Source organism: Peromyscus eremicus, chromosome X (assembly GCF_949786415.1).
Source record: "Peromyscus eremicus chromosome X, PerEre_H2_v1, whole genome shotgun sequence".
Classification (NCBI taxonomy): domain Eukaryota; kingdom Metazoa; phylum Chordata; class Mammalia; order Rodentia; family Cricetidae; genus Peromyscus; species Peromyscus eremicus.
The window spans coordinates 37011624-37025756 of record NC_081439.1 but is presented as its reverse complement, the minus strand read 5'-3'; positions in this window follow the sequence as shown (position 1 = coordinate 37025756).

Sequence of the window (14133 nt, the reverse complement as noted above, 5' to 3'; positions counted from 1 at the left end):
ATCACCACCAAAAAAAAAAAAAGAAAGAACCGGAATTAATTAATAATCACTGGTCATTAATGACTCTCAATTTGCCAATAAAAAGATACAGGCTAACAGAACGGATATGAAAACAGGTTTCATCCTTCTGTTACATGTAAGAAACACACATCCACAACAAAGGTAGACATTACTTCAGAGTGAAAAAATGCAGAGAGATTTTCCAAGCCAATGGATCTAAGAAGCAAGTTAGTATAAGTATCCTAATATCTACCAATATAGACTTCAAACCAAAATCAATCAAAAGAGATGGAGAAAGACATTTCATACTCATCAAAGGAAAAATCCACCAAAATGAAGTCTCAATTCTCAATATCTAAGCCCCAAAACAAGGGTACCCTCATTTGTAAAAGAAACATTAAGCTTAAATCACACATAGAGCTCTCCACATATTATTAGTGGGAGATCTCAACATCTCACTCTTTCTTACTCATGGACAGGTCATAAAATAAACAGAAACTAAACAGAAAAATAATGGAACTAACGGAAGTTATGACTCAAATGAACCTAACAGATATCTACAGAATATTTCACAAAAATACAAAAGAATATATCTTCTTCTCAGCACCTCATGAAACCATCTACAAAACTGACCATCTGTGCAGTCACAAAGCAAGTCTCAACAGATACAAAATAATTGGAATAACCCCCTGTATCTTGTCAAATCACCATTGATTAAAGCTAGAGTTCAACAAAGCAAAAACTACAGAAAGCCTACAAACACATGGAAACCAAAAAACTCTCAACTGAATTACCATTGGGTCAAGAAAGAAACAGCAACAACAACAACAACAAAAAGAAATAAAGCCTTCCTAGAATTCAATGAAAAAGAATGCATAACATATCCAAACTTATGGGACACTATGAAAACAGTGCTAAGAGTAAAGTTGATATCACTAAGTTATCTGCTGAAAGAATTTGGAGAAATCACCCACTAGCAACTTAAAAGCCCACATGAAATATCTAGGAAAAAAAAGAAGCACACACACACCCAACAGGAGAAGATGGCAGGAAATAATCTAACTGGGGGCTAAAATCAATAAAATAGAAACAGAAAAAACAATCGATGAAACAAGAGATGGCTCATTGAGAAAATGAACAAGAGAGACAAACCTTTACCCAGACTAACTAAAAGGCAGAGAGAGAATATCCAAATTAACAAAATCAGAAATGAAAAGGGGGACGTAAAACAGACACTGAGTAAACTCAGAGAATCATTAGGTAATATTTCAAAAACCTGTACTCCACAAAATTTGAAAATGTAAAAGAGCTCAACAAAATTCTTGATAGATACCACATACTGAAATTAACTCAGGACTAGATAAAAAATTTAAATAGACCTATAACCCCCAAGGAAATAGAAGCATTCAATAAAAGTCTCACAACAAAATAAAGACCAGGGCTGCATGGCTTTAGAGCATAATTTTACCAGACTTTCAAAGAAGAGCTAATGCCAATACTCTTCAAATTATTCCACAAAATAGAAACAGAATGAACATTCCAAAATTCTTTTTATGAGGCCACAGACACCCTGATACCCAAACCACACAGACGTGCTGTGGATGATTGATTGATAAATAAAACACTGATTGGCCAATAGCCAGGCAGGAAGTATACGTGGGACTAGCAGAGAGGTGAGAGAACAGGAAGGCAGAGAGGAGAAGACACCAGCCTGCCGTCCAGGGAGCATCATGTACAGGCAGCAGGTAAAGCCACGGAACACATGGCGACATATAGATGAACAGAAATGGGCTGAATATAAGAGTAAGAGCTAGACAATGGTAGACCTGAGCTAATGGCCAAACAGTTTAAATAATATAAGCATCTGTATGTTTATTTTATAAGTGGGCTAAGGGACTGCCGGGGTTTGGTGGGACCCAGAGAGAAAAACTCTAGCTACACAGACACAATAAAGACAGAGAATTACATCCCACTATTTTTCATGCACAATAATTCAAAAATACTCAGGAAAATACTCACAAACCAAATCCAAGTACCTATCAAAAATATCATCTACCATGATCAAGTAATCTTCATCCCAGAGATGTAGGGATGATTCACCAAATGAAAATCTGTCAGTGTAATCTACCATATAAACAAACTGAAAAAAGTGAAACCACATGATAATCTCATTAGATGCTGAAAAAGCCTTTGACAAAATGCAACACCCTTTCATGATAAAGGTCTTGGAATATAAGATCAGTGATACAAGGAATATACCTAAACATAATAAAAGCAATATACAACAAGCTGACAACCAACATCAAATTAAATGGAGAGAAACTCAAAGCAATTCCACTAAAAGCAGGAACAAGAAATGTTGTTCACTCTCTGTGTATCTATCCAATATAGTACTTGAATTTCTAGCTAGGGCAATAAGGAAACTAAAGGAGATCAAGGGGATACAAGTTGGGAAGGAAGATGTCTAAGTATTGCTATTTGCATATGATATGATAATATACATAAGCAACCCAAAAAACTATACCACAAGAATTCTTACAGTTGACAAACACCTTTAGTAAAATGGTTGGATAAAAAATTATCTCAAAAAAAATCAGTAGTCCTCTTATATACAAATGATAAAAAAAAGAATGAAATCGGGGAAACAACACCCTTTACAATAGCCACAAATAATATAAAATATCTTAGTGTGGTTATATTGTGTTCCCCAATATATTGTGCACCCTAATAAATTTATCTGGGGTCAGAGAACAGAACAGCCACTAGACAGACATAGAGGCCAGAAAATGGTGGCACTCACACCTTTAATCCGTCTGGATCTCTGTGAGTTGAAAGCCACACTGGAAACAGCCAGGCATGGTAAAAAGAGCCTTTAATCCCAGGAAGTGATGACAGGAAGCAGAAAGGTATTTAAGGCATGAGGACCAGGAACAAACCTGGTTAAGCTTTCAGACTTTTGAGAAGGAGTTCAGCTGAGACCCATTTGGATGAGAACTCAGAAGCTTCCAGTCTGAAGAAACAGGATCAGCTGAGGAATTGGCAAGGTGAGGTGGCTGTGACTTGTGCTGCTTCTCTGATATTCCAGCATTCACCCTAATAACTGGCACAAGGTTTGATTTTATTAATAAGACCTGTTAAGATACTCGCTACATCTTAGGGTAACTCTAACCAAGCAATTGAAAGACCTACATGGCAAAGGGTTCAAGTCTTTCATGAAAAAAAATTGGAGGAGATATAAGAAGATGGAGCTATCTTCCACGCTCATCTATCAATAGGGTTAACATAGTAAAAATGGCAATCTTACCAAAAGGAATCTACATATTCAATGCAATCCCATTCAAAATTCCAACACAATTCTTTACAGATTATGACATAACAGTACTCAGTTTCATATGGAAAAATAAAAAACAAACAAAAAAACAGGATAACTAAAACAATTCTGTATAATAAAAGAACTTTCACAGGTACCATCACCCTAATTTCAAGCTCTACTACAGAGCTATAGTAACAAAACAGCATGCTGTTGACATAAAAACAGAGAGACAGGTGGATCAATGGAATTGAATTGAAGATCCAGACATCAATTCATACACCTATAGACACCTGACTTTCAAAAAAGAAGCCAAAAATACACAATGAAAAAAGAAATCATCTTCAACAAATGGTGCTGACACTACTGTATGCAGAAGAATGCAAATAGAACCATATCTATTACCTTGTACAAAACTCAAGTCTAAGTGGATAAAATACCTCAACATTAATCCAGTTATAATGAACCTGGTAGAAGAGGAAGTAGCCTTGAATGCATTGGTAAAAAACACAACTTCCTGAATAGAATACCAGTAGCACTGACTTTTAGATTAATAATTAATAAATGGGACCTCATGAAACCAAAAAGCTTCTATAAGGCAAATGACATAGTCAATAGGACAAAATGGCAGCATACAGAATGGGAAAAGATTTTCACTAACTCCACATCATACAGAAGGTTGATTTCCAAAATATATAAATAACTCAAGAAATTGGACATCAAAAAAATCCAATTAAAAATGACATACAGATATAAACAATGAATTCTCAACAGAAGAATCTCAAATGGATGAGAAATCCTTAAAGAATTCTTAGCCATCAGGGAAATACAAATGAAACTGAATCTGAGATTCCCATCTTACAACTGTTAGAATGGCTAAGATAAAAAAAAAAAAAAAAAAAAAAAAAAAAAAAAAAAAACACAAAAAAAACCCTCAAATGTCTGCTCATGCTGGAGATGATGTGGAGCAAGGGGAGCATTCCTTCATTGCTGGTGGGAGTGCAAACTTGTACAGCCACATTGGAAATCAAGATGGCAGTTTCTCAGAAAATTTGGAGTCAGTCTATTTCGACCCCCTGCTATACCACACTTGAACATATACACAAGTGATACTAAGTTGTACCACAAGGGCATTTGCTTAACTACATACATAGTAGCTCTATTTGTAATAACCAGAACCTGGAAACAACCTTGATGTCCCTCAACTGAAGAATGGATAAAGACAATGTGGTATATTTACATCATGGAGTATTACTCAGCTGTTAAAAACAATGACATTTAGAAATTTGAAGGTAAATTGATGTAACTAGAAAATAGCATCCTGAGTGAGGTTAACCCAGATCTAGAAAGACAAACATAGTATGTACTCACTCATAAGTGGATATTAGCTGTGAAATAAAAGATAACCATGCTACCTATGATCCACAAACCCAGAGAAGGTAGGTAGCAAGAGGGCCACCAGGCTAGGAGGCAGGTGTTTCTTTGTGAAAAGGAAATAGAAGAGATTTCATGGGTGGACTGGGTGCAGGTGAGGATGGGAACATGAGGGATTGGGTTGAAAAGTGGATGAAAGGGAAAAGAACTGAAACAGATGACTGGAAGGGGGGCTGCATTTCGGGGACAGGTAGAAACCTGCTGCAAGGGAAACTCCCAGGAATCTACCATGATGACCTGAGCTTTAGCACTAATGGGTAAATAGCCTTAGCTGACCATCTCCTGTGACAAGGCAAGACTTCCAGTGGAGGGATTGGGACACCAACCCAGGCACACAACTTTTTTTTAAAATTTTATAATTTGATTTAGTTTTACATATCAGCCACGGATTCCCCTGTCCTCCCTCCTCCCGCCCCCCCTCTCCCGCAGCCCACCTCCCATTCCCATCTCCTCCAGGGCAAGGACTGCCCTGGGGATTCAGCTCAACCTGGTAGATTCAGTCCAGGCAGGTCCAGTCCCCTCCTCCTAGGTTGAGCAAAGTGTTCTTGCATAGGCCCCAGGTTCCAAGCAGCCAGCTTATGCACTAAGGACAGGTCCCAGTCCCAAACAGTTCAAGCTAATCAACTATCTCAATTATCCAGAGGGCCTGATCCAGTTGGGGGCTCCTCAGCTATTGGTTCATAGTTCATGCATTTCCACTAGTTTGGCTATTTGTCCCTGTGAAAGACACAGGGATCGCCCAATGACAGAGAAATGGATGAGATCTACATGAGCAAACTGGACATGAGGGGGCAGGTAATGAAGGGCAAGGGTTGAGGGAAAGAGAGCTTAGGGGAGCGGGAGATCCCAGCTGGATCAAGAACAGAGAGGGAGAACATGGAAAAAGAGACCATGATAAATTAAGACCCCATGGGAATAGGAAGAAGCAAAGTGCTAGAGAGGTCCCCAGAAATACAAAAAGATACCTCCACAATAGACTACTGGCAATGGGCGAGAGAAAGTCCGAACTGACCTACTCTGGTGATCGGATGGCCAAACACCCTAACTGTCATGCTAGAAATCTCATCTAATGTCTGATGAAAGCGGATACAGAGATCCACGGCCAGGCCCCAGGTGGAGCTCCAGGAGGTCCAATTGGCGAGAAAGAGGAGGGATTGTATGAGCAAGAATTGTTGAGAACAAGATTGGAAAAAGTGCAGCCACACAACTTTTAACCTATAGTCTGTCCTGCCTTCAGGATGTGTTGAAGTCAGGGTGGTACACAGATTGTGGAAGTGGCCAACCAATGACTGATCCAGCCAGCCTGAGACCTGTGGCGTGAGAGTGTCTCAACCCTGACACTGTCTGTAGTGTCAGGACCCAGAGGCTGCATGGCCGAGGATAGAACCAAACAGTATTAGAGAAAAAATATTAACATAATGATGCTTAACTATATTATTTTACACTCATAAATTGTTGCCTACTCCAGTTGACATCAGTGAGCCTTCTTCCAGTAATTAATGGAAACAGATGCAGAGATCTATAGCCAAACATTAGGCTGAGCTCCGAGAAACCTGATGAAGAGAGGGAAGGAGGATTGTAGGAGCCAGAGGGTTCAAGGACATCACAAGGAAACCCATTGGAACAACTAACATGGGCTCATAGGAGGTCACGGTGTCTGAACTGACAACCAGGGAGCCGGCATGGGACCGATCTAGACCCTCTCTATATATGTATGTGACAGTTGTATAGCTTGGTCTACTTGTGTGACTCCTAACAGTGGGTGTGTCCCTAACACTTTTGCTTCTGGTGATCTATTTCTCATTCTGGGTTGCCTTGCCCAGCATTAATACAAGGGGAGGTTCTTTATTCTACTGCAACTTGATATGTCATGTTTTATTGATACCCATGGGAGGTTTGCCTCTTTCTGAACATCAACAGAGGAGTGGATTATTGGGGGGGTGGAGACAAGGTCAGGGGAGGAAATGGGAGGAGAGGATGGAGGAGAAACTGCAGTCAGGATATAAAACAAAGTTCATTTTTAAAATTATTATGATGACAGATTTAGTCCCTATTCTAAATGGTAGAACGTTATTTAATATATCAGAAATTGCTTTTATAAATAACTTAAATGCATTTGACTTGTCGTTATGGGATACTTGATAGTCTAGGCCCATTTTATATATATGTATATATATATACATATATATATATATGTATATATATGCACCTTGGATGTTATAAACTACTACTAGATGGACATGGCAGTGCATGTTTGTAACCCCATCTTGAGATAGTAGGTGAGGCAGGAGGAACACAAACTCAAGGCCAGTCTATGCTACACAAAATCTGGTTTAAAAAACAAAAGCAAAGCTAGTGAGATGGTTTGACGGGTAAAGGTGCTTTCCACCAATTTGGAGGACATCAATTCAGTCCTCAGGTCCTGTATGGTGCAAGGAAAGGACCAATTCGTATAAACTGTTCCCTAACCTCCACAAGCATGTTGCAGCCTGCGAGTTTTTTCACACTTAAACACCCATACTCATACTCAAAACAGGTGCAAAAGTGTAATTAATTTTAAAGAAAGAAAAATAAAACCGAGAAACAAATAAAGCCCATGTAACTTACCAAAATTGTACAGCTAGGGAAGGAGTAGCAAAGAAAGCCTTGGTTTGAGCTACTAAGTTAAGCTTTCTGGGACTTAGTTACATTATTTTTAAAAAAATCTAATGGTACTGGATGTCATCATACATGTATTTTCCAAGTCATACAGAGGCAATGACTCAAAGTAATTTGGCATACATAAAAATGAGGTGTCAGGCATAACTCTGCTTTGTTTGTTTTGCTATGTTTTGTTTTGACTTGGTTTCACTATGTACTTCTAGCTAAACTTTCTCTATTTCAGTATGTTGATCAGTCTAGCTTCAAATTCACAAAGGCCCACAAGCCTGTGCCTGTGTGCGCCACCACACTCAGCACACTCCATAGTTTTTTTAACATTATTTAAATAATATTTTATGATAATCTTGAAACCCTTGGTAATCTTTGTCTTACTTTTATGATTTTAAAATTGATTTTCATTTTTCTCTGAATGAATTATTGGGCTTTATTTGGAAATAAACTGCACCAGAAAGCAGGTTTTTAAGAATGTATAATTTAAGACAACAACAAAAAAGTAGTTTTTAATCTATGATCTGTCTTCATATTCTCTGCTTTCTGTGGATGGCCTATATCTCAATTCATAAATAAGATTTCATATCTTACCCACAGCTCCTGCATTTAATTTAGATATACCAACTATACTCTTATGAGGAAATGGACTAAATCTTTGCTTAACTAATTGACAAAAGGTTAATCAGGAGACCCAAAAAGATATGTCAAGTGCTGAGAGCCATCCCCAGCAGTGAGCCAGTCCCTGCAGAGGATATAAGGTGTTTGCAGAGGAATGAATTAGCCAGGCCATGGTGGTTGGGAGAATCTTGCAGCCTGACTGACCAGCAGGCAGAATGCTTCTTTATTTATACAGAATTTAGTAAGCAAGGATACATTCATGATGTTCCAAAACATAGATCACATCATTTTTGGTTTTGGACATGTGTTGCACTTCCTCTTGCTCATCTTTTAGTCATCATTAATAAACTATGATAGAGTTATCTTTTCTACTCTTTTTCCCTCAGGTTTTGACATCATTGATAAACAGACTTATCATTTTTACTTGTTAACTCCATAACCCAATTTTTAAAGATCTAGAGGCATAAGACAGCCTGTCCTCAGGCTAGAAGCTTTTGTAGCTATGAGGACATTAGACCAAAACAAAATCTTCGGACCAGCCCAGGCATATTGCTATGTCCCAAGCAGTGTATTATTAACTCTTAATGGTCAGAGTGCCCAAGAAAAATCCTCAAGCCAAAGCTGCTGCAGTTATTATTCAAATTTTGGCATAACACAATGTTTATATTTTATATCTTTATAGAATTTGTCTAAATGTCTAATCTTGGCATTATATTATTCCTTGGTCATATGACACTATAGTGGCTCTGTATGTGTTAACTCTTCTAAGAAAGGGAGGTCCTGACATCTCATTTTTTAAATAATCTTTCCATGCTATTCTTGTCAGTATAAGTCCCTATATAGGATAGAGGTAATTTCAGTTAGTCTAACTTTGTTGCTGTATATGCCACGTAGTTGCCTGAGTTTATGATGGAAAGAGGCTTGCAATCTGATCTGTGGACAACTCCTCTAGTCCACCAAATCTTGTTGATGTTTTTGAGGAGTTTACTTTGTTTTGAATATATTGTTCCTGCATAAGTACTGGGATAGATGGTTCAAGAATGTCTCATAGCCTCCTAAAGAGACCTCTGACTTCTTTATGTGTCACAACCTCCAAGGCATATGGAAGACCTTCAAGTAGATAAGGATATCTTCCTAAAAGCAGGGGGAATAGTATGTTTGGAACTTTCTTGGTGAAGCTTAGAAGCAGCATTACTGGGAGAAGGCATAAATGATTCATAAGAAATTTTCCATCAATCCAATCTCCCCAAATTGTATGAATATTAAAAGTCCCCCAAGTATACAACAGGTGGAGATGAAAACCAAAGGTGACATAGCAGCCACCATGTGACTCAGCTTTGCTGGATCTTTGTCAAGCATCTGTGCTGGCTTTATGACTTCTTTCTTTATCATCAGATATGGCTGTGCCAATCAAGTCAAAACAATAAGCAGATATAGGTGATTACTAGTAATTAGAAATAAACAGGGCTGGGAAAGCTAAGCTTCATGTGAATTCTCTTTTTACACAGTATATTTAAGATGATCTTTTGTATGCATTCTTTATCTTTATTTACTGACATCATAGCCTTGTTTTCTTATTTTGCACAGATCTTCACTTAGTTATTGGAATGTCCACAATTTGAACAAAGCAAGAGTATATACAGCTCCTAGTATAGTGAGCTTTGAGCTTTCATTTATTATGTACTTTCTCCTTTATTTTAATTCAACTCTCCAGATAACTTTATGTGGACAGATATATTTTAACAATTTGTCAGCTATCTTACTCCTTTCAGTCTGCTATAAAAAATAGCTAATTTATAAAGAAAATGAATAAATCCAGTCAGTTATAAAAGGAAGGAAGTCCAAGATCAAGGTGACAGCAGGTCTGCTGTCTAATGAGGACTCTTTCCTTGTAGAGAGCACCTTCTTTGTATTCTCATTTGGACAACATAAATTAGATTCCTCTAGGTTCAGACACAGGGATTTCACTTTCACGCCTTAAGCAACTGCGGCTGGTTCCTTCCTTTAATATTTGGGGATTAGGCTTTGGTAGAAATTTTGAGAGGGCACAAATATCCTGATCTTAGCACCATGTGAGAGAACTGTGATCAATAGAAACCACAAAACAGCTGAGCTTGCCATTGATCTCAGCTTTTTAATCTACAAAGTCAATCAGCTTCCCATTGGCTCTATTTTTATATAAATTGTCTTCCAATATTTGAAATGCTTCTATGATTGTAACAAAATTATTACTATAACAAGAAAGTCTCTTGTATCTTAGACATTGTCTTCTAGTAATTTCCTTTAAAAACAGAGACACATAAGAAAAGTATGCCTTGCTTAAAGTTATTAATTTACCAAATATTTTTGGTTGACAGGAAAACAGAAATCCAGAAAGGAATTATCTTTATTGACAATGAGATCTGATTTCATAAAATATCACAGTATAAATGCAAATTTGTCAAAGGCAAAAGTTTATGAAACATATTTCTTTGAAAATTTCCATGGACCTTTCTGAATACAAAGATTATTTCAATTTAAGTTCATTAATGAGATAATCTTGTTTCCCTTCATCATTAAAGCAGAAATAATACAGAAATGAAATCAAATACATGTTAAAGTTTTCTGTAAATCTCATACAACAAAAGAAGTAGTGAACACAGTAGCTTTTGTCTATAAACATTTTCATAAACTATTATGACCACAAAATATAAGCAAATAGTAAATATTAAAATCAATATCATAGATGTATCATTCATGTCTGATAGCATTTCTGTATCAGCCAAAACCAGACAAAAGTAACATTCCCATTATTAGTCTATTTCAATGCACATTTTCCCTGAATAAATGTGTGTGTGTGTGTGTGTGCGTGTGTGTGTGTGTGTGTGTGTGTGTGTGTGTGTGTGTGTGTGTGTGTGTCTGTGTGGTGTGCTTATACTGGAAGGTATTGACCCTAGAAAAATTACAGTGTCACTGGAAATTTCAATCTAGTTGCAACAACATAGGTTAAAGGCAAGGTGGTTAAGAGTCTCTCCTGTCTTCTAAAGAGATTGTTTGCAATCAAGCCCCAATGTTGGGACAGAAGAAGTGAAGTGTAGGCTCCTCAAATTTCACTTATACTATTAGGATAAAATGTCACATACTCCTTTCAGAAATAATTTGAAGTACAAGGAGACAGTTTAGTATTGAATCTTCTCTCATTAAAACTTCCAAGAACCAGCATGTGTAAATGAGTAAAAGTAGGAAAAGGGAAATGTTACCAGAATATCCAAGATTTTGCATATTGCAAATTTAGTCAAAATAAAATGTCTTTGCTGTGATGGTTGTAAGTGAAATGGACTAGTAACACTGCTAAGTTCATAAGGAACATGAAAGAGGCTGAGATGATGGAATATAACAGATACATTACATTTGCTTCTGTGCTTCAGCCCTCTTGTTTAATGTGTACTTATAGTTTTAAAAATCCTATACTGAATTTAAAATGAATAAAGATGTGTTTTGAATGGGTCCTTCTTCCTGACTGCCTTTCCACATGTCCTGTATGTCTACTAGAAAAATATTGTTACTTATTGGTGGCATACAGGCATGATTAATTGCTCCTAACCAAGTAAATAGAAGAGCTGTTCAATGACTCACAGACTTTGTTGCAAAGCCAGTATTGTTTATAAATTCAGAGATGGTTCACAAGACAGCTCATAATAACCATGATCATGGCAGCAACAATTTCCATCATAAATCTCAGTAACTGATATAATTTTCTGTTATATTCTCTTCACTACTCATTCAGTCATTTGTGTAAACTAGTGCAAGTCTCTGTTGCCTAAACATGGTCATTACAAGAATGTCTCCATATCTCAATATTTCTTTTTATTTTATTTTAATTTTCATTTTATATACCAACCACAGTTCTCCCTCCTTCCTCTCCTCCTGTTCCTCCACCTCCTCCCACCTCCCCCCACCCCACCTCCATTTACTCCTCAGAGAGGGAGTCACCAAAGCATATAAAGTTGAGGCAAGACCAAGCCCCTCTGCACTGCATCAAGGCTGAGCAAAGTATCCCATCATAGGAAAGTGGATATTAAATATAAAGCAAAGGATAACCAGGATAATTCAGCCCCAGAGAAGCTAGGTAACAATGAAGACCCTAAGAGGGACACGCATGGATCACACTAGCAAGGGGAAATACATATCTCAATATTGTAAGCATGAGACTAGAAAAAAAGGTAACTGATCATACTAATTCCCATTTCTACTCTTATCTTACCTTTTTACTTTTCCTGTTTTCACGACTAAGACAAAGGTAGAGGATAAAGGAGATACCATACCTGTCAAGAATTTTACTCTGAGCATTAGGAATTAGATTACTAAACTAACTTAATTATAGCATGATATATAACATAGGGCTGATTGTAGTTCAGTTTAGATAAATGACAAGCTTTTTCATCAATAATTGGTCTGTCAATATGTGTGATTAGCAATAAAGAACCATAGCCTTGGGATAGATGCAATTCACAGATTCTGCTCATAATGCTGCATACATAATTAGATTTAGATGCCAAAGTATCCTCATTCTCATTCTTTTAGCAGCCAACGCAGGTGGTGTTTACCCCAAATCCATTTCCCCCAGGATCACCACAATTACTGCTTATGCAGAAAAAAGTAACCCTTCATGCTTGCCTTAGACTGACACTTCCAATGCGAAGGTCTGTCTTCTTCAGGATTTATATTTCTATCTAGTATAATTCTGACACATTGGATGAAGCATAGGGTTCCCAATTGATGAACAAGCTTTATTCCAATGCTAGTATTGAGCCAGTTTTAACATCTATCTTGGTCCAGAAAGACAAAGGTGATTTAGGATGTGTATTTTTGCTTCTTCCCTAGCGCCATCAAGCTCTCATTGTTGGCTGTCTCTTTGCTCTTCCTGAATTTATACTGGTGCTTGATTTAGTAACTCCTGGCTGTTTTCATTCTATCACTGCTGCACATCTGCCATGTGAGATTGGTGTAACTCCTCTTTGTTAGTGAAAACGGCAGAATTAGGATTTGTATAGTATCCTGTTTTTATTGAAATGTTGGTGGAAGGCTTAAACAAAATGAAGGGTATATGAAAATCTATATGGAACCATACCCTTATAACTTAAGGAAAAAATCAAATAGAACAGTTGAATACAGATGACGTGAAATGAGAGAGAGGTCATATACTCAGGTTAAAGGTTAAAGAGGGATTAGATAGTTAAGAAGGTAAGGAGTAGGCTAGCCAAAACTAATGGAACAAAATCTATGGATCTATGGGAATCTACTAATTTTTTTTTTTAATTTTTATTTTGCAATACAATTAAGTTCTACATACAGGCACAGATTCCCTTGTTCTCCCCCCTCCTGCCCCCCTCCCGCCCCCCCAGCCCACCCCCCATTCCAATCTCCTCCAGGGCAAAGCCTTCCCCACAGACTGAGATCAACCTGGTGGACTCAGTCCAGGTAGGTCCAGTCCCCTCCTCCCAGGCCGAGCCAAGCGACCCTGCATAGGCCCCAGGTTTCAAACAGCCGACTCATGCAATGTGCACAGGACCCAGTGCCACTGCCTGGATGCCTCCCAAACAGATCAGGCCAATCAACTGTCTCACCCACTCAGAGGGCCTGATCCAGTTGGTGACCCCTCAGCCATTGGTTCATATTTCATGTGTTTCCGTTTGTTTGGCTATTTGTCTCTGTGCTTTATCCGACCTTGGTCTCAACAATTCTCTCTCATATAAACCCTCCTCATTCTCGCTAATTGGACTCCCAGAGATCCACCTGGGGCCTAGTCATGGATCTCTGCATCCAGATCCCTCAGTAGTTGGATGAGGTTTCTAGCATGACAATTAGGGTGTTTGGCCATCCCATCACCAGAGTAGGTCAATTCGGACTGTCTCTCGACCATTGCCAGCAGTCTGTTGTGGGGGTATCTTTGTGGATTTCTGTGGGCCTCTCTAGCACTTTGTTTCTTCCTATTCTCATGTGGTCTTCATTTACCATGGTCTCCTATTCCTTGTTCTCCCTCTCTGTTGTTGATCCAGCTGGGATCTCCCACTCACCCAAGCTCTCTTTCCCTCGACCCTCGCCCTTCACTACCCCCACTCATGTCCAGGCTGTTCATG